This window comes from Sarcophilus harrisii, chromosome 5, assembly GCF_902635505.1.
Source record: "Sarcophilus harrisii chromosome 5, mSarHar1.11, whole genome shotgun sequence".
Lineage (NCBI taxonomy): Eukaryota > Metazoa > Chordata > Mammalia > Dasyuromorphia > Dasyuridae > Sarcophilus > Sarcophilus harrisii.
This window is the reverse complement of record NC_045430.1, coordinates 241,694,962-241,715,203: the sequence shown is the minus strand read 5'-3', so window position 1 is coordinate 241,715,203 and position 20,242 is coordinate 241,694,962. Positions and strand designations below refer to the sequence as shown.

General features: G+C 33.8%; 1 pseudogene; it reads right to left on the bottom strand.

Moving 5' to 3' along the window:
* Window positions 1–5,183: 5,183 nt before the first annotated feature.
* On the bottom strand, window positions 5,184–5,892 carry LOC100915105 (annotated as a pseudogene).
* Window positions 5,893–20,242: the final 14,350 nt, after the last annotated feature.

Genomic DNA, 20,242 nt, shown 5'->3' with positions numbered 1-20,242 from the left:
AATCAGAGAACTGGATAGTAGTTCTGGTATTTATACTAAGAAACTTTGTGTTGCCAAGTCTAGCCCTAATGATCTAGAGTCATATCCCTTGTGATAAGTGTGATTACAATCAGGATTCCATGTAGCAAAATAAATTTATTCTAATTTATCTTGTTCAAGTTTTATGTCTTAAATATAGTATAACAAAAATGTTGAAATGCTCATCTGAGCTTAAGTATATAGAAGTTCAGTTTGGCCTTTTGCTGCATTGATTACATTGACCTTAGTAAAAGAAACAACAATGATGAATAATACAAAATTTGCCCATTCATAACTAGAGTTAACATTTCAGAATAAATTAACTAGTGTCTTTTAAAGACTGGGATATGTTCTGCCATTCAGGGTTCTGAATATTATTTCTGAATCTATTTTAATGTAATGCAATAAGAAGGATTGATTTGGGATAAAACACCTACAACATCTAACATGGTATTTATTCATGAAAATTTTTCTTTTTGGTTGAAACAATTTGAAGATAGGAGTCTGACATTTACAAATGATTTACAAATTCATTATTATTAGATACACAGGTAACATCATCTATGCAGAGGGAACCATCGTGGGGTATCACATATAGGTTAATTTACAGCTGAAAGGTTTCCTAGAGGTAGTCAAAACCAATTCTTTACTTTTTAATAGATAAGGAAATTGAGCTACAGAATGGCTCAGAGATTTCCTGAAGGTTAAACATGTAGTACACATTTAGGATTTGGACTGGATCCTTTAACTCTTAACTTCAGTCATCTTTTTATACCACTCAAAAATTCAACTCTCAGCATATGAATAAAATCTGAATTTAACTATATCTTCCCATGAGCTTCTTTCTTAGACTGTTATTCATAGGCCAGGTTTCATTATAACTTATTTTTATTGTCCATGAAATTACTTTATATAGTCCCTAGACACAGATCCTGGCTTATCTATATCTTTTGTGCATTTGTTGATGGTTCAGTAAGATGTCCATTTCAATTAAATTTTGTGCACATTTTGTAGTATTTCATTTTTTCAAATACAGGTAAAGATAGTTTTCAACATTCAGTTTTATAAGAATTTGTGTTCCAAATTTTTCTGTCTCTATAAACTGCTCCCCCCCCCAAAAGAGAGCATGCAATCTGATAGAGGTTAAAAATGTAAATGTATTCTTTCAAATGTATTCTGCATCTGTTGTGGTGTGCAAGAAAAGTCATACCAAAAAGGAAAAACATGAGAAAGAAAAAAAGAAATAGAGGCAAAAATACTGTGCTTTGATTCACATCCAGTCTCCATAGTTTTTTCTCTTGATGTGAATGGCATTTTCCATCCCAAGTCTATTAGAAATGCCTTTGAGTCATCTCATTGTTGGTAAGAGCCAAGTCCATACTGCTGATCATCATATAACCTGTTTCTGTGTACAATGATCTCCTGGTTCTTCTCATTTCACTCAGCATCAGTTCATATAAGGCTTTCCAGGCTTTTCTGAAATCAGACTGCTCATCATTTCTTATAGAATAATATTACATTTCATTCATATACCACAACTTATTCAGTCATTTCCTAGCTAATGGGCAGCAACTAATTTTCTATTTCTTTGACACTACAAAAAGAACTGCTACAAATATTTTCGCAACTCAAACCAGATGAAAATGTAATTAAAACTTAATTAACAAAATACATCTAAACTAAAAAAAGTAATATTAATACATGATTTTTAAAAAAATAAACATAAACTCACGGGGATACTTATGTGTTATGGGAACCACCTGCTAGTGGCTGTTGGGGATCTAATTCTGATCAACAGAATAGATCTCTTGATGTGAGAGGATGATAACCATACAAGGAGACTGAGAGGCAATTGCATTGTCTGACATCTCTCCTCTTCCCTCTTCCTTTTGATTGATTTCATTCCCAATTCACAAGTAACATCTGCCTCAGTAAAGGCTGATTTGCAATTCCTTCAAGTATGTTATGATTCATAGCTGTGGAGGTTTTTGTGGTGAACGAACCTGCCCCTTAATGGTATAGTCCCTTTTAACCCTACTCAGGCTTTCTGGGTTTCACACTTAGATGTGGTCCTTAACACTTATATATGATTTAGTGTTTCTGTTTGAGTTTGATATCATTGGGTTAGAGGATTGAGATAAATCTAATAAGATGAAATTTAGTGGGGGCAAATGTAAAATCATATATATATATATATATATATATATATAGTTCAAAAAGTCAATATCATGAGTAATTATGAAAGCATGAATATACTAGACTTTTCTTTTAAAAAACCCTGGAATTTTTAGTGAATTTATTGTTGAATATGAGTTAAATAAGTAATATGGCAACCAAGAAAGCTTATGCAATGTTAATCTATGTTAAACAAGAATTAGGAATGACAAAATCGAAGATTAGAGATAGCAACTCAGCCCAGTTGGATTTAATCCAGGTAAAGAATGACATAAGAGTGATTAATGAACATATGGTAAAGGAAATAAGAGTGATGCAAAAAAAAAAAAAAAAAAAAAAAAAAAAAAGAGCAAAAATAATTAGCAGATTGCATGTAGTGTAAAAGAGAAACAAAATATATTGAAGAAATAATTTCTTGATTTTGTTATTGTTTAGTCATTTTGGTCATGTCCAACTCTTTATGACCCCTTTTTGGTGTTTTCTTGGTAGAAATACTGAGTGGTTTTCCATTTGCCAGTTCATTTTACAAATGAGGAAACTAATGCAAGTAGGATTAAGTGTTTTCCTCAGGATTACACAGCTAATAAGTGTCTGAGGCCAAATTTGAATTCACTTCTTCATGACTCCCCGGCCCGGTGTTCTAAACATCACATCACTTAGAATTGGCCAAATGGTAAAAGCAAAACAAAAATACACTGAAGACAACCCCTTAAAAACAGAATTGGCCAAATGAAAAAAGAGATACAAAAACTCACTGAAGAAAAAAAAAAGGTTTCTTGAAATTTATAATTAGGCAAACATAAACTAATGACTCTATGAGACTTCAAGAAACAATAAAACAAGGTTAAAAGAGTGGAAAAATGGGGAAAAATGTTAAATATCTCATCAGAAAAAACAACTGATCTGGAAAATCAAGAACAGATAACTTAAACATTTTTAGACTATATGGAAGCCATGATAAATAAAAGCACCCAGACATCATATTTCTTTTGTTTTTGTATTTGATAATCAGTTTGATAAATTGATAATTTTCTCATGTATAGATATTTTCCACCATTCATTTTTGTAATATTTTGAATTTCAAATTTTTCTCCCTCCTTCCTTTCCAAGAAAGCAAACAATCTAGTATGGATTATATGTAGACATCTTATTTCATGAAATTATAACATAAAATTGCCTTGATACCTTAAATCTAAAGAGTGAAATAAAAATCAAAAGAAGCTATTGAGCATATACAGAAAGAAATCTCAAAATGAAAACTCACAGGAACATTATAGCAAAATTCCAGAGCTCTTAGGTCAAAGAGTAAATATTGTAAACATCCAGGAAAAAAAAAACACTCCAATACTGTACAATTAAAATATCATAGAGTCAAAGTCAGGATCTAAAAGCTTCCATAGGATCATAGTGATTGTAATATATTTCAGAAGGCAAAAGACTTAGGATTACAACCAGCAAAGCTGAGTAAATTTATTTAAGAGAAGAATGTATATTTATGAAATAGTGGACTTTCTAGCTTTTTTGTTGAAAAGATCATAATTAAATAGAAAATTAGATTTCAAACATAAGATTTAAAAATAAAAAGGCTGATCATTTGAGTGGGATTTCACCCATTCCCAGTGTATTCTGCTAACCTTTTCAGCTTCAAACAAGTTCTCCCCTTCCCAGATGAAGTAATGTTTTACTTAACTATGTGTATTTATTAGAAAAGTTATATCATCTTACAATCTTTCAACCCCCCCCCCAAATTTAGGAGCCAAAGAGAGTGGAAGGAAGAGAGTGCTAGTGATAGAATTCTTCCCCTCATACAAAAAAAAGTGAAAAAGAAAACAACGGAGCATTATTAAAGCATTTTTTGGAAAATAAAAAGGCTAGAAGGAAACATATATAATTAGGTAAGCTTTGAAAGTCATAGGTTGAATTTATTATGTATTTAAAAGGAAAAAGTAAACTATATAATAGGTTGTTTATGGAAAATCATTTTTTCTACTTTGTATATGAAAATGCTTATTTTACTTGGTATTAAGTTCAGAAAAAATATTTTAAAATAAAAATTAAAAATAAAGAATAAACAATGTTTAGCTCTGAAATATAACACTTGTACTTTCTTCAATTAAAAAGCTATCACCTGGAAAAAGGGTGGACAACTGGCAGAATCTGCAAAGAAACAGAAGTAAACAGTGTAGAGGAGAAAAACAACTTTCTAAAAATTAGGTTTACACAAAAAATGTATTTTCTCACTTTTTTGACATAGTAGGTTCATGCAAAACTGCTTATAAAAGAGGGCATTTATTTCTTAGTGGAATTGTTGAATGCATCCTGGACTCAGAGTCAAGACCTGAATTCAAACCCTGTCTCTGCCATTTACTAGCTACAACTCTGGGCATGTCATGGAACCTGTCTTTTAAATTTAATTTAAGCTTGTCTTTTAAATATCTTTTTAACCGCCTTTAAAATGCAAATAATTGTAGTGCCTACCTTATAAGGCTGTTGTGACAATTAAATGAAACAATATAAATAAGTTGTATAGCATCCTATATAAAGATTAATTCTCACTCCTATTATCAAATAGTACTACTACTAAATACTATTGCTATTATTATAATAATGACACTTGCTAATAGTAAATACTATTGCTATTATACTGACACCTCCTGCGTTTCCTCCTCTTCCTCCTCCTCCTATTATCACTTCCACCATCACCACCATCCATTCTGAGAGAACCAGATTTTTAATGCTTTTAAGTTCTCTTTTTCTCATTTGTACAAACTGTGTGAACTAATTGTAGCCTATCTGGATTACTTAGATGTAGTTTCTATACATGTTCTGCTCTGATGTCTCGTCATGGAATGAAAATGGCCAAGAATTCTTTTTCCCTCCTCAATGATAAATTTATATTTTTTAACCTTTAAAAGTTCTTATTTTAGACAAAGTTTTGAACTGGTGGTTCATAGCCAATACACTTTTCTTTTTTTTTTTTTTTTTGTATTTCATTCATCTCCTGAAAGTTTTCCAGAGCAACCACCTTCATCATGTAGTGCCATTAGTTTTTCCAATTCAAATCTGGGCTTCTGGATCATTTTAACTTTTCAAACAAATACAGCATCAAGAATGTAAATGGATTGCAAAGCTTTTTCTATGTCTTCTCCAATGCAGTCTGGAATCAGTTTATTGACACCTTCTTTAGTAGTTCTTTCAAGTCATTAATCTGTCACAATTTCCATCATTTTCTTATTAATTTGATGGACTTGTTGGTGCTGGGCATAAGAGGTCTCATAGATTTGCTTGTTGTGCATTTTGGTAAAATCAAACACAAGAGTTGGAGCAAGTAACTATTGGTGTTTTTCATATCCACATGAGCTTCAATGATAATCTTCCACTTTTTGCCCATGGAGCATATCTTGTTTTGAATAAAATCTATTCCATGGAAAACAGTCAAACAATTTTTACTCTGAATAACTTCAGTAATTAACTTGAACTTAATATTATCATTCTGCAAATCAATAAGCCTCACTTCTAAGACTTGACTTTCAGACCATCAAAGGCAATCCTTGTAAGGAGTGTCTTCCCATTATTGTAAATATTGAACATAGCTGGTAGTTTTACATCATTCCATTCCTTCAAAAATAGCTCAATTGCTTTCTTTTTGTCTCCTTTTTTGCCATCTTTAATGAGGCATTTTCTGTAGCCCATCCCCATGATCCTCTCTGAAAGCCAAAAGGGATTCTTATTTTTTAATCAACAAACACAGAAGAGTTTCCCATATTCCTTCTTGATGTGGTAGACTTAGTGCTGAACTTAGATCAACAATCTGAAAGTATTATATTGTGCTAAACACTTGTTTGGCAGTGGGAAAGACAGGTTTCTGTTTTCATTTGTGATTTGCTAGATCTGCTTTAGCCCAAATCCTTACCACTATATCTTGGGTCCTTGCATAAGAACCTGTCATGAACTTCTAATACTCCTTTTTGCTGTCAGCTTGTACTTCACCCAGAACTCTACTCAGATTCTGTTAAACCCTTACTTGACAACTCAGTAGAAGGAAGGGCTAGAAGAAGCCCTCTTCTAAAAAATAATGACTTTCTGGGATTCCATGATTCACAAAGTGCTTCTTCTCTGGCTTTTCTAGTCACAGACTGCTCAAACATATAGTTAAAAACTTAGCAAATAGAATCCGACTCCATAACATCACATTTTGTCATTTAAGTGCATTGAGAATGGATATAAAGCAGTTTGATATACTGCTAAGGGTACTGAATTTGTAATCAAAGGATCTGGATTCAAATCTCATTTTGCAACTTATATCCTATGTAGTCTTGGACAAGTTTTAGAGCCTCCAATTTCTCTACTATTAGATAAGGAATTGAACAGCGAAGTTTCCTTGGACCAAGTCCTAAAAGCCTGCCAGAAGAGGAGTCTGCCATCAACATCTCAACTTGTATCCAAACTCCTATTTAATATTTCTGTACTTGCCTAGAACAAGTGAAAGAATGAAACAGGCTAAATTTTTAGTGGTTAAAATACTCAATTTCTTCCAGCTACATAGAACCTAGAAGAATCAATTATATACTAGCGTGGCTTAGCTTCCAATCTAACACTCTATCTACCATATCAGCAAAGTGCCTTTTAAAAAACATTAGATATATAAACACAAAGGAAACTATCAAAGTAATTGATGTTGAATTTAAAGTTGAAAAGCTTATGTCATTTTTTCAATTGGACTAATAAAGAATTCATATACTTCTTAGCACTAAGTACTACCTTTTCAAACACTGACCATTTGCTAACATAAAGAGAATTTTAAAGTAAAAATATTCAATACTATTACATCGAAATAAAAAATAAAAGACTACATAATATCTTGAACATGAATATGAAGTGGGAATAGCCTGGGGCACAGGGATCTGAAGCAGTCATGATGTTTAAAGATGATTCCTGGATTCCTTGTGTGTGTGTGTGTGTGTGTGTGTATAAAGTTCAAAAAAAATTGGTGATGGGAAAAACACTATAAGTTGATGCTTAAATGGGGCTTTAAAGAAAAGCAGGGTTTCTCAGAGATGAAAGTGTGGATAAATTGTATTCCAGGCAAAAGGGGACAGACTATTCAAAAGTATGAAGCCAAAAAATGAGATATAATGTGTAATATTAAGACTACTTTGGCTGGATTTTAGAACATAAAAAGAGGAATTATATTTATAACAAATTGGACCCTGGTTGTAAAAGGCTTTTGATGATAAAGAGGGAAGTTTATATTTAATCCTAGATATATTGGGAAGCTATTACAATAAGATTGCATTTAGCAGGTGAGTGATGGGGTCAGAACTATATCTTAGGAAAATCATCTTGGCAGCTATACAGTGAATAGATTGGAGAGAAGATAGAGACAATATGACCAATTTGAAGTTTATTACAAAAATCTAGCTAATAAGAAATGAGATCCTGAAATAAGATTGTGGCTGTATAAACAGCGAGGAAGTGAGAATGTCAAGATCTATTTTGATGAAATTTGGCAACTTTTTTATTGTATTTTTGAGGTGAGAATAAATAATTGAAAATCATTTATTGAGCACTTTGTGCTAAACAGTGTGGTAAAACAATTAGGAGTTCACATTAAAATAATCTCTTCCCTCAAGAAGTTAATGGTCTAATGGAGAAGATACAAATGGAGGGTTACTTAGATCAGAAAATGTACAAGGATAATGAATGGAATATAAGGGAAGAAATTATTCGCCATCTAGGAATTGTAGCAGCATTGTTCTGATTATAGTCCATGATTCTAGGATTCTGAAGAGGGGAGGAAGGTTATTCTTAATATTAAACAAGGCAGTTGGCTGGTAAGGTTCTAGAGGAAAAAATGGAACAATTGGGCAGGAAGTGAATTAGTGGCTTGGAAAAGTCAGTCACCAACCAGAAGAGGCCCCAGGGCAGAATATTCTCCAGGGTGGGAACTCTAGGAAAGGATGAAAAGCTTTCCCATCAACTCTAGGCTTTAGAATTGAAGTTTTAACAAATGGATAAACAGTACAGACCTCAGATGACAGAATCCACTATTCCTGGGTAAACTGTATTAGCAAGGTCATTATTCTTGAACTTCCTGAAGGTTTAATAAGTTTCTCATTAAAAGCTATTTCCGAAGGACAAAAGGATGACAAACAAAATCCTCCCTAGTAGAATGTAAGCGTCTTGAAAATGTTTCCTTTGGCCTTTTGTATCACAAGAACTTAAATAGAGTCATGGCACTGAACTAGTCGCTTAATGGATGCTCATTAAATTGAATGGCATCCTGCTGGAATTTGTTCAGAAAATAAAAATTTTATGGTCTTGTAGGCATTTTGATCTGTTTGCCTTTGCCTGAAAATATTCCAGAAGGGAGGAGATTGAACCTTAAGGAAATGTAAAGGTGGAAAATTACATGAGATCTAGCTATGAAATGTAATCCTATTCAATAAATTATTTACTCTCCCTTTATGTCAGTTTTGATTTTTCCATTTTTGGCTTCTCAGCACTCTACAGCTCCTCACTTCTGGGTTTTATTTACCTGAAGAAAGATAACTGGACAAGTTACAATATTTCCAAAGGCTGTAACCTTTAGGATTATCCACATAGCATTGGAAAATCGATCAAAAAGGTATAAATGAAGTTTTTTTCCAAAGTGGTAAAGTGGGAAAACCTTTGTTTGAAATCAGTGTACCTGAGTTTGAATCCTGGTTCTGCCACTTACTATCTGTATGACCGAAAGAAATCATTTAATCTCTCTTCCCTGAGATTCCTTATATATAAAATAGGAGGATTGAATTCTATAACCGTGAAAGTCCCTTCTAGGTTTAAGTCAATGCTTTTATAAGTCTGAATTTTCATTACTTAAAAGACCTCCAAAACCCTGGATCCTTATGCATCTGTTTCTGTATTTAGCTTTGACTTTGTAAAAGACTTAATAATAATAATAATAATAATTTATTTTTCAGTTCAAACTACAGAAATTCTAATAAAAATGTACATTTAATTCCCTCAAATGCAAATATTATTCATAGGCATTGGGGGATTCATCTACCATCAACTATTTTTTCCCTTCTAATTAGAAGGGATGTTTTTGCCCCTTTAGATATAACTATTTGGGTAAAAATAAGAGATTCAGTGAGATACATATCTTATTTCAATTTTATTTACATAGGTTAATATTTAAATATATGTTTAGTTAAAGCAGTAAGAAAGGAAAACTGGATTTTCCTCTGAGATTTCTTTCTTTTCTTTTCTTTTCTTTTTTTTAACTTGAACAGTTTATGGGCCTTTATGATGATGCTTAAATAATACACAAATGCTGGACTTCATCCAAAATAAAATGCCAAATTATGATGTGTTTTACATTTCCCTCAAATGCTCAAAGAGATGAAATCATAAATTTGTTAGCCCAGAATTCTACTGGCATGACCAATCAAGAATGATTGATTGCTGATGTCAGAATGAGTGGCAGCTGACAATCCTTCAGTTGACCAATGGGTTTTGAAAAACAGATTAAATCACAAAAGACATTAGTACATTCAGTAGGGTTTTTTCCTTTAATCTATATACCTTGCATCATCCATTTCTGGGCTTGATTTTATTGATTCATTGAATTGTTAGTGAAATTGAGCAACCAAAGTCTACATAAATGACTACTTGTATTCTATTCCTATTCCAAAGGTAATAGTCAATTTTAATCTCTAAAAAAGAACAATTTAATAAATAAACAGATAAAGAGTAGACTTTAATTCAATAATAGAAAAAGCAACAATCTTGCAGCAATCCCAGCCAAATCCCTTAAATTAATGGTCATCAATAATCAGTATTTGAGCTGCATAAATAGTTATTACCTTCATCAGTATGCAAGACATATTTATCAAGAATTTCTTTCAATACTTAATCTGAATGAGGGATGCAAGTAGGCAATACTGTAAACAGAAGCCCAGTAATGAGACAGGACATAAAGGGAGTAATACGTCTTTATTAAAATAATGAAGCTGCTTGACAGTTCAAATTAAATGAAACCATTTCATATCCCTGCAATTTTTAATTCATTCATAGCCTCACATTTCATGACAAACATTAATTTCCAAAATGTTTGGAGGTGGGCTTGTGCAGGCAACATCCCGTGATCAAACATGTGCCAGTGTGCTGTTCTGGCGTGTGCGTTTTATTTTCAGCAAATTGAAATCACTCAGTAACCTTGCATCCAATTAGACTTTAGTGGAGAAATTTACAAGGACAATTTGAATTTACTTGCTTGAAGAAAAAGGAGTGAGCTGTCACTTGATGGATTGATGATCTAAGGCATAACGAACTAATCCTGGATTGTAAAAGCATTTTAAATCTTCCAAGATTTCAACGTTTGCCCTAATGTTTGCCATAGCACCTTAATCTCTCTCCTTATTTTGGAGCAGCTTAAGTCTTATAGTAGTTGCCTTAATTATTATCTACTTCTCCGGCTCCCTATAGTACTATCTTGTACACAGGTAGTCACTCATTAGGTCAGTGCTGATTGATGAATATTTTATATTTAGAAACTATTTTCACTCCTATTTCATCCCTAAGCATCTTTTTCAAAAGGATGCTAAAGTGCATTTATGGTGGATACAATGAGTGAGTCTGCTAACAACTTCATTGAGCATAAATTGTGGGGACATTGAAAAGAACAGTAGAGAGGATCATCCTTCCCTGTTATTCAAAAGGTGGCTATCTATTGCAGAAGAGAGAACATATAAGTAGTCTGACAATACTTACCAGGGATGCAGTACACAGATGAAAGCTGGAAGTTGACCTGTAAAAAGAAATGGCTGCTACTGCTGCATGTTGTGTGAATAGCAAAAAAAATGATTTTTAAACATTGCACTATTTATTATATATTTAGTGTGCAAGAAAGAACATAGGGAAAATGTCAGAAAAGAATATTTAACATTGAGCTGGAAAACCTCGGTTTGAATCCAGACTACCTGTATGAATTTAGGAATATATTCTTGTTTTTCTGAGCCTCAATTTCCCCATGTGAAGATGGAGACAAAGCTTGTATTCATTATCTCTCAGTATTATTGTGAAGCTAGTGCTTTTATATGTAAAGCTTGAAATAAGTGAAAGGAGTGAGTTAGACTCACCTTATAAGGAAATGGGGAAAGATGGAGCAACAAACATTTATTAAAACCTCATCTGGTGTTAAATGCTAAGAATACAAATAAAAAAATAAAAATTGTAATTGCCCCCTAATTCTAATGGAGGTTGATAACACAGAAAAAGGGGCTGAAAAATAAGGTGATGGTGGAGGGAAAGATGAGGTTGTAGTTCTTGATATGTAGTTTAAAGCTTGGAAGTTCTAGCTTGAACTCACCAATGGGAGAAGGAAGATGGCATGGGAGAAACTTGCTGTTCTAGTGTGAGGAGGAGATAAAGGTGGATGGATGTTTCAGGGTAAGGAAGTTCCAGAACTAGGAGATTCTAGAATGAAAGGCAGCTGAGACATGGTTTCCAAATCTGGGAAATCAGAGGCAGGCTGATGACAAAAATGGTGATGGTGAAGATATTGAAACTGTTTCCAGGTGGTCATTTTCTAACAATTATTTTTAAATAGAGAAATGTCTCATTTTCTTTGGCATTTCTTCAACTCCACAGCAGATCTGGACCCAAAGTTCAAGGTTTATATAATTCCTCTAATGTGTACAGAGAGAAGTAAAATCAACAAAAAAGTGCTGAATACATGCCTGCCATTTAGTCATTTTTTAAAGTAACAGAAAGAGGTGGCAATTCAAGACGAGGCCATTGGTTCAAGGTTTTATAGAAAGGTTATACTTAATTAACTGGAGATATTGATTGTTTGCAGATAATATAATGAAATTCATAGAAAGTGTGTAACATCACCATAGACTGCAAAAATTTAACATTTAGTGAATAGTTAGATATAATTAAGTGGCCAAAATTAATTAGAAGCTTTTCTTTCTTTGTTGACTAACAGATTCCAAATTTTCATAATATAAGTATAGATCCCAGCTTAAAAATCCAATAATTATATTTTACTGGAATGGTAACTTTATTGTGAACAAATTTATTCCCCACACTCATGTGGACATAATAATGATTTATTTTAAAAAGTCAAGTATGCTACTTTTGACTCCATACCAAATTCCCAAACCATGTGGAGTAAAATCTTTTCACCCTGTAGAAATAAAGGAGAAAAAATCATAACCCTGTGAAAACAGGATGAAGTACATTTCATCCCCATCATTCTATCTGCTACCAGATTGTCCCAAGGGTGCTTTTAGTAAAGCTATTGCTTTATATAATTACAAAAAATATACATCCACATACATAATAATCCACAGATCATTGAAAGTAAAAGAATAATAATGAGATAGTAACTTGTCCTCCCATATTTCCATCCAAATCTTTGAGTCATCTTTAGTTTGATTCTCATGAGATGATGGTATTTAGTGATTATCATATTTATACTCTCCATATAGTGGGAAACTCATTGAAAAAGTGGAAGGGACTTTGGAAGCTACAAGTAGTTTGCTGTCATTATAAGTATGCAGTTTCATAGGTTTAATATAGATGTATCTTTTCCTCTTTTTTTATTGTAGACCAAATTCATTTTGCAGCCCTAGTGCTCATTAAAATGACAGGTAATTATGAACTTAACAATAACTGTCTGTAAAGTTGTATGTTTAATACATTTTAAGCATAATATCTCCTCCATCTACCTTGTTTCCTCTTTATTTGAAGTCATTATCTTGTAGCACCCTTAGAAATCATCTAGTTCATTTGTGCATGATGGGTTTTGAACAACAATGGACTTAGAACATGAATGTTCTAATTGATTACTGTGATGAACATTACAACCTGTCCAATGTCATTCATGGTGTCATGTGAACAATTACTGAAACTGTTATGCTTTATGAAAGAGCCAGCTATCAGCATAATTGATATAGCATGATTTCTACATAAAACCTCTCCCTTTTGGAGAAAGGAAATAGAAAGATTAATGATGAATGTGGGTAGACTGCAACACTTTACCAAGGAAGAATTGCAATGAATCTCCATAATGGATATGGCAGGAGATTTTAAGAATAGAAAAGGAAACAGGTTGCTTATAACGCACAGGAGACAGATAATCAATAGAAAACTTACTTCCACTTCTCCTTTATGCAATAGCAAAAGTTCTAACCTTGCCCTCTACACACACACACACACACACACACACACACACTCACAGAGAGACAGAGAAGATTAAAAACTGGTGCAGAAATCATACAGAATGAGAAGAAATGAATAGATTAATAGATTGTCCTTTGTATCATTGGTACTGTTGTGTAATGGATGAGATCACATATGTCCATTAAAATTTTGAAGTAGCATCAAAAATATATATAATTGTTCCATTCCTATTTATGAGTTTACAGATTGCTTGGATGTCTAAGAACTCTATATTCTACTCTGCTCCTCCTTCCAAGATTATATCTGTGCTGGAGAACATGGCAGGTAACCCAAAATACTTCTTCATTAACTCATATGCCCCCTACTAGAGAGACTAGCTAAAGGAACATGGTACTTACTCATTAGATTCTCTTATTGGATACTTTTTTGCCATAATTTTCTGGAAAACATTATTAAGGTTTAGTAGCAGACAGGGTAACAGAAGAGAGAGAGAGTAGGATAGACGAGGTGGAAATAGGATGGAAATACAGTAATCCTTGCTGTAAAAAATTTTACTGAATTTCCCTAATAAGGGTTTCATTTCTTAAACATATAGAACATGGAGTCAAATTTATAGAGATAAGAACCATTTATCAAATGATAGTCAAAAGATATGAATAGACAGTTTTCAGACAAAGTAATCAAAGGTATCTATAGTCATAATAAAATGCTCTAAGTCACCATTGCTGAGATAAATGCTTCTGCCTTGAACTTGTCAAATTGGCTAGCATTACAGAAAAAAATGTTGGAATTGATGTGGGAAAATTAAAAATGCTAATTTTTCATTGGTGAATATGTATACTGATTCATTCATTCTGGAGAGCAATTTGGAACTATGCCCAAAAGACTCTGGATACCCTTTACCAAACAATACCACTCCTAGACCTATATTCCAAAGAATTAAAAAAAAAAAGTAAAAGAAACTATGTGTACAAAAATAACAGCTTTTTTTGTGATGGCAAAGAATTGGAAACTCTGGGGATGATCATCAGTTGGGGAGCAGTTGAACAAATTGTTCTTTATGATTGTTATGGAATATTATTGTACTTTAAGAAATGATGAGTAGGGTGCTCTCAGAAAAGCATGGAAAAATGTGCGTGAACTGATTCAAATTTTAATGAGAAGAACCAGGAGAAGACTGTACATTATAACAGCAATATTGTATGATGTTCTTCCATGAAGAACTTATTCTCAGCAGTGCAATAACACATGTATGTAAGATTTATAATGAAAGAATTGGTGGAATATGAAAGCAGATCAAAGATACTTTCCCTTTATTTTTATGTTTTTTGGTCTGTGTTTTCTTTCACATAATGACAACGTGGAAATGTGTTTTTCAAGACTACACATAGATAATATATGTCAAATTGTTTGTCTTCTCAATGAGGGAGAGAAGAGAATTTGGAACTCAAAATTTGAATAAAGAGAATATAAAAATTGTTCTCACATGTAATAGGGAAAAGTAAAATGTTAAATAGATTAAAACTATCACATGTCCAAGGAACATAGCTATACAACCTCTGTTAAAACCAGCTCACAGTGTTTTGAAAGGTTGGCATGAAACCATACCTATCTAAGGAGCAGCTGCTGCCTCTCTCATCACGGTCTGACTTTTATTCTGGTAAACCGAAGAATAACCATTATTGCTGACATTCATCACGGAGCTCTCTTGGTCAAGTCTTATATTGAGGCAGTCAGTGAAATCTGTCTCCTTAGGGCAAAGCAACATCTGTCATCCTGAAAGCAGTACTTGTGAGTTGTTGTGCTCTGAAGGGGTTTCTTTTACATGAAATATTTATGTGAAAAGGGGGATTGAATGTGACTTTGGGGGATGAGCAGCAAATTTCATTCTATTTTTAACCAAGAGCCAGAGTGGTCTAGAAGGAGATGGAGTGGTCTAGAATTCCCACTCTCTTCCAGACCTCTTCCTTTTTAACCTCATAATTGTCACCTTTTCCTTTCTGTGTCTCCTTTTTTTTTTTTTTTTTTGTTATCCTTCTCTACTTCTGATTAACACTTAAAAATACAGGTCTTCAGTTATGCAAATGAAAATCCTATTCTTTTACAGGGGCCTTGATTGTTATTCTTTGTTCTTGAAAGGAACAAAAATGATATCACTATGTTGTATGATCAAACAAAATGGAGTCAGAAGGCTCTACCATGGGTCAGCACAAAAAGTAAAAATATATGGAGTGGAGATGGATTTAAATGTTCACATCTCACATTTTTCTGAGCTACTGCAATTCTATTTTGTTCATAGAGTATGGCATTTTCTTGGATGTGGGCATGACTCTTGGTAGTCCTAGGCAGCTGATTCTCATCCATGTAAGCACTTGTCTTGTGTGAGTTCTCACTAAAATAATCTCTCAGGCAAATGTGCTGCATCGGCCTATGTGGCCGGCTCATTGGAGTTGCATTCTCTGCAAAAGAGTGTGAATCCCTCAGTGTCCGGTGCCTTATCTTGCCAGGAGGCCTTCAGAATTTTTGTAAGACTATTCAGATACAAGCACTTCAGTGTCCTGGTATGGCACTGATATACTCTCCAGGAACATAGCAATGAGGTCACTATAATGGCTCTTGACCTCCAGTTTGGTAGACGATCTAATACCTATTCTTGCCCACACTTACCTTTGGATCCTCCTAAACACTGAGCTAGCTCTGGCAATAAACCTCTTTATCTATGTGGACATCCATGAAAAAACATTCTGCTAAGATGAATGAACGTATCCACAGCATTCAGAATTTCTCCATTTGCTGCAAGGGATGACTCCACATTCAAATGGTGTGGTAATGGTTGGTGGAGAATCTCTGTTTCCTTGGCATTAGTTGTTAGACCAAAATTAGCACAAATGGCAGACAATCAATACTTTGTCGCATCTGGGCTTCAGAGGATGTACTGGGTGCACAACCATCTGCAGACAAAAAGCCTTGCACCAGCTCTCCTCTGTTTTAGTTCTGGCTTGTAGCCTTTTCAAGTTAAGTAAGTTACTTTCAATGTTGTGGCTGATTTGGGTACTTTTTGTCCTCATTGAAGGAGTCTGAAAACATGGCTGAAAATTTTATGTTAAAAAGCATGGGAATGAGCACACAACCCTGCTTCACTCCACTGGAGATTGGGAAAGTATGAGAGCATTGAGAATTACTGAGAATTTGTGCCAAATGCTGTCATGGACTAACACACGGAACTGATGAACTTCTCCAAGAAACCAGTGTTTTCCATTATTTCCCACAAGCCCTGATGACCCTGAACACCTTGACCCCAATTCCAACTCTTTCCCTCATTCCACATGTAGGAGGGGAAATTTCCCAGATGGGGGAAAGTTAATCTTAGTGTTCAAGGAAGGGCAAGATTTTCTCAGCAAAGCAAAAGCTTTGAGAGTGAAGGGAATGGATTGAGCAATGAATGGTCCTAGAACTGGAAAGGGGCAAGGCAATCTGGTGGAATGATGTGAGTACCCTATTTCGACTGTGGGATCAAATAGCAGAAAACAAAGACTGGAGAAGTATCCTGAAGTCAAATTGTAAATGGCATTAAATGTCAGACTAAGGAAGTTGGGCTTCTTTTGTTAGACATTTAGCATATATGGAAAATTTTGGTTCTCATGCTTGATATGAGCATGGCTATGTTACTCTTACGTGAAATGTAAGACAGAATGGAAGGAGAATGATGAGAGGAATGAGGCAAGTTAGGAGGATATTGTAGCACACCAGGGAAAAACAGCATTATGGCAGATGAGAGACTTCAACTAAACTTTGATTGCTAAGTACGATTTGGTAGCAAGGTAATTACATCATGTTAACAAGCTTGAAGGGACATGTTGCCCACATCACTATTAAAATAACATTAGGAAAAAGATTAAGGGAGCAAATAAATGGCTATAGACTCCTTACAAATTATGTCATCAAGTAAAATGGATTGCGGATTACTAGGTAAGTATCCTTGCATCTGAATGTCTTTTTACTTTTCTGACTGTTATATAAAGCTTACTACTCAAACGTATTTGTGTTTCTTTTCCCCCAAATGTTATTGTTGATTAGCAGGCTAAGGTCATCAATTAGAAGCCAGGAATCAACATGGAGAAGTTTAAAACATCCTTGAACCACAAGACATGGGTTTCCATCCTAAATCTTCTTTGAACTGGTTCTAAATCCTGAGAAAATAATTAAAGCCTACTGCCCTCCAGTCTTCCCATAACCAAAGCAAGAAAAATAATAGGATGTATTATTGGGGAAATATTAGTTATGCTGCCTCGTGTCAAATAGGATAAAGAGGTAATGAGCAATAAGGTTAAAAAGACTGCATTGGGTATTGAAATTGACAATATCTAGTCTGTAGAATAAAATTAAAGTAGGACATGATCTTCCAGTATTTGAAGGGCTGTTCTGTGAAAGAGGAAATGGGTTCATTTTGCTTGGCCCTGGGGAACAGAACATGAAGCAATAAATGGACATTAAAAAAAAATTGATTCTTTACAAACATGAGAAGTTCTTTCTAATAATTAGAAATGGCATGGAGCACCTTATTGAAATGGATACTGTCTCTCCCTGGAGGTTAGCAACCAGAGTAATATTTATAGAAGATATTGTAGAAGTAACTTCTATCTAGGTAAAGGTTGGATTAGATGAGGTCTAGTTCAAGGTATACAATAAGTAATTAGAGATATGAGATTGAAGTTTAAGAGAGAGGTTAGGGCTAGATAAATAGTTCTTATAGTCATTTATATGATGTGATAATTAAATCCATGGGAGTTGATGAGATCAGAAGAAGAACTAGGAAAACAGTGTCTTAAAAACCAAGAAAGGAAGGAAGGATTAACAGAGACAGAGGCTACTTAAATATTACATAACTAGTGTTTTTTGATATCTAAAAAAATAACTCACATAAAATGGGGAAAATAATCCTATAATTTGAAGAGAATTCTTAAAGTACAGGCTTTTGTGGAGAAGGCTGAATTAATGGGCACTTCTTCATCCTACATGGATCTGTCATTGTGTTTAGATCAGAGAGATCCCTCATTCTCAGTGGCAGATGTTAACTAGAAAATTAGCTTATTTTCCTAGCTTTTTTGTGACTTTAGTGAGAAGTTTTGAAGTGATATTCTTGGTCTATGAATGGTATTTAAACTATATTTAGAACTTTTAAAATATATTTATTCTCGGACCTCAATTGTTCTCAGAACCAATGCTGGCTTCTCTAGTGCTATGTTGTTAACTGAGAAAGTAGAGGTTGAGAATTTAAACAGATTTTAATGTTATTAAGCAAAGGCCTAGTTAATTCCAGTGGTTAGTAAATAGGGAAAAGGAGCAACTTCTATTCCTGGAAGAATTTCCAAGCCCATGCCTGGATTGCCCATGTCTATTGTTACAGTAAGTGCATGTATATGAAATAACTAGAAGAGAAAAATATATAAAATGTCATTTTCCTTTTCTTTTTTAATTATTATTTTTATTGTAAATTTAGTTATTTTTAATATGCATTGTTTTATGAATCATATTGGGAGAGAGAAATCAGAGCAAAAGGGAAAAACCATGGGAGAGATTTAAAAAATTAGAAAAAAGAAGTGAACTTAGCATGTGTTGATTTACATTCCATCTCCTTAGTCCTTTTTTTGGATGCAGATGGTATTTTCTGTCCAAAGTCTATTAGGATTGCTTTGGATCACTTAACTACCGAGTAGAACCAAGCCTTTGTAACTGATCTTGCTGTTACTGTGTACAATATATTCCTGGTTCTGCTTTATTCTCTCAGCATCGGTTCGTGTAAATCTTTCCAGGCCTTTATATAATCAGCTTGCTCATCATTTTTATAGAACAATAATATCCCATTACTTCAGGTACCACAGCTTGTTCAGCCATTCTCCAATTGATGGGCATCCACTCCTTTTCCAGTTCTTGGCTACACAAAAAGAGCTGCTACAAATATTTTTGCACATGTGGGACCCAATAATGGTACTGCTAGGTCAAAGCATAAAATGTTTTAATTTTCTTTAAAAACAATAACTTTTTGTATATTCACTTATACCAGAGCATTATGAGTTATGAATAAATGAATGCATTCTTAATCCCACAAATGATGACCTGTGAAACTGGATATTTTCTAGTCATATTAATTTGCTATAATAGGATTTAAAGTTCTTAGACTCCCAGTGTTGTCTTTCATATATAAATATATTGATTTTGGCCTACATTCAGTAGAATCCGCTTTGAGTTGTTTTTCTAGAAATGGGAATGTATTTTCTATGATCTATGCTAAAGGGAGGCTGCAGTTGAACTATAGTAAATGTGTTGTTTGCAAAATATGTTTTAATGTTTAAAATTGTTCAAAAGAGAAATGTTCCTTAAGAAATCAGCTTAGTTGAGCATTTTTTCAGTAAAAAGCCAAACCAGTGAAATCTATAAACTGCAGGATTTCCAAATAAACAAACAGACTTATCAGAGTACTAAGCAACTCTAAGGGAGCTAGGGAAAATTGGCAGAAGTAGAATCCTAGGAATGTTGGGAAAGACCCGATATTGTGGAAAGGACAATGTCTAGAGAAGGGTGCATTCAATTTAGTGTCATTTTTTTCTGATTGGAAACTGAAACAGAGATAAAAGGGTGAGGCTGTTTATCAACCACATTTTTGCTTTTGAAACTTTAGTTTGGGTTTAAAACAAATGAAGCAATTTCTTTTCTAGCTGTTCAAGTTTTAGAATGAATAGTCAATGTTTGAAAAATCAAAGTGAATCAAAAATAATTCAAAGACTTAAATATCTACTACATCCTTATAGGCTAAAGCGTTGTCAGAGTGGTAGAGATGGGATGAAGGAAGGAGAGGCAGTGCATATGCTCAAAG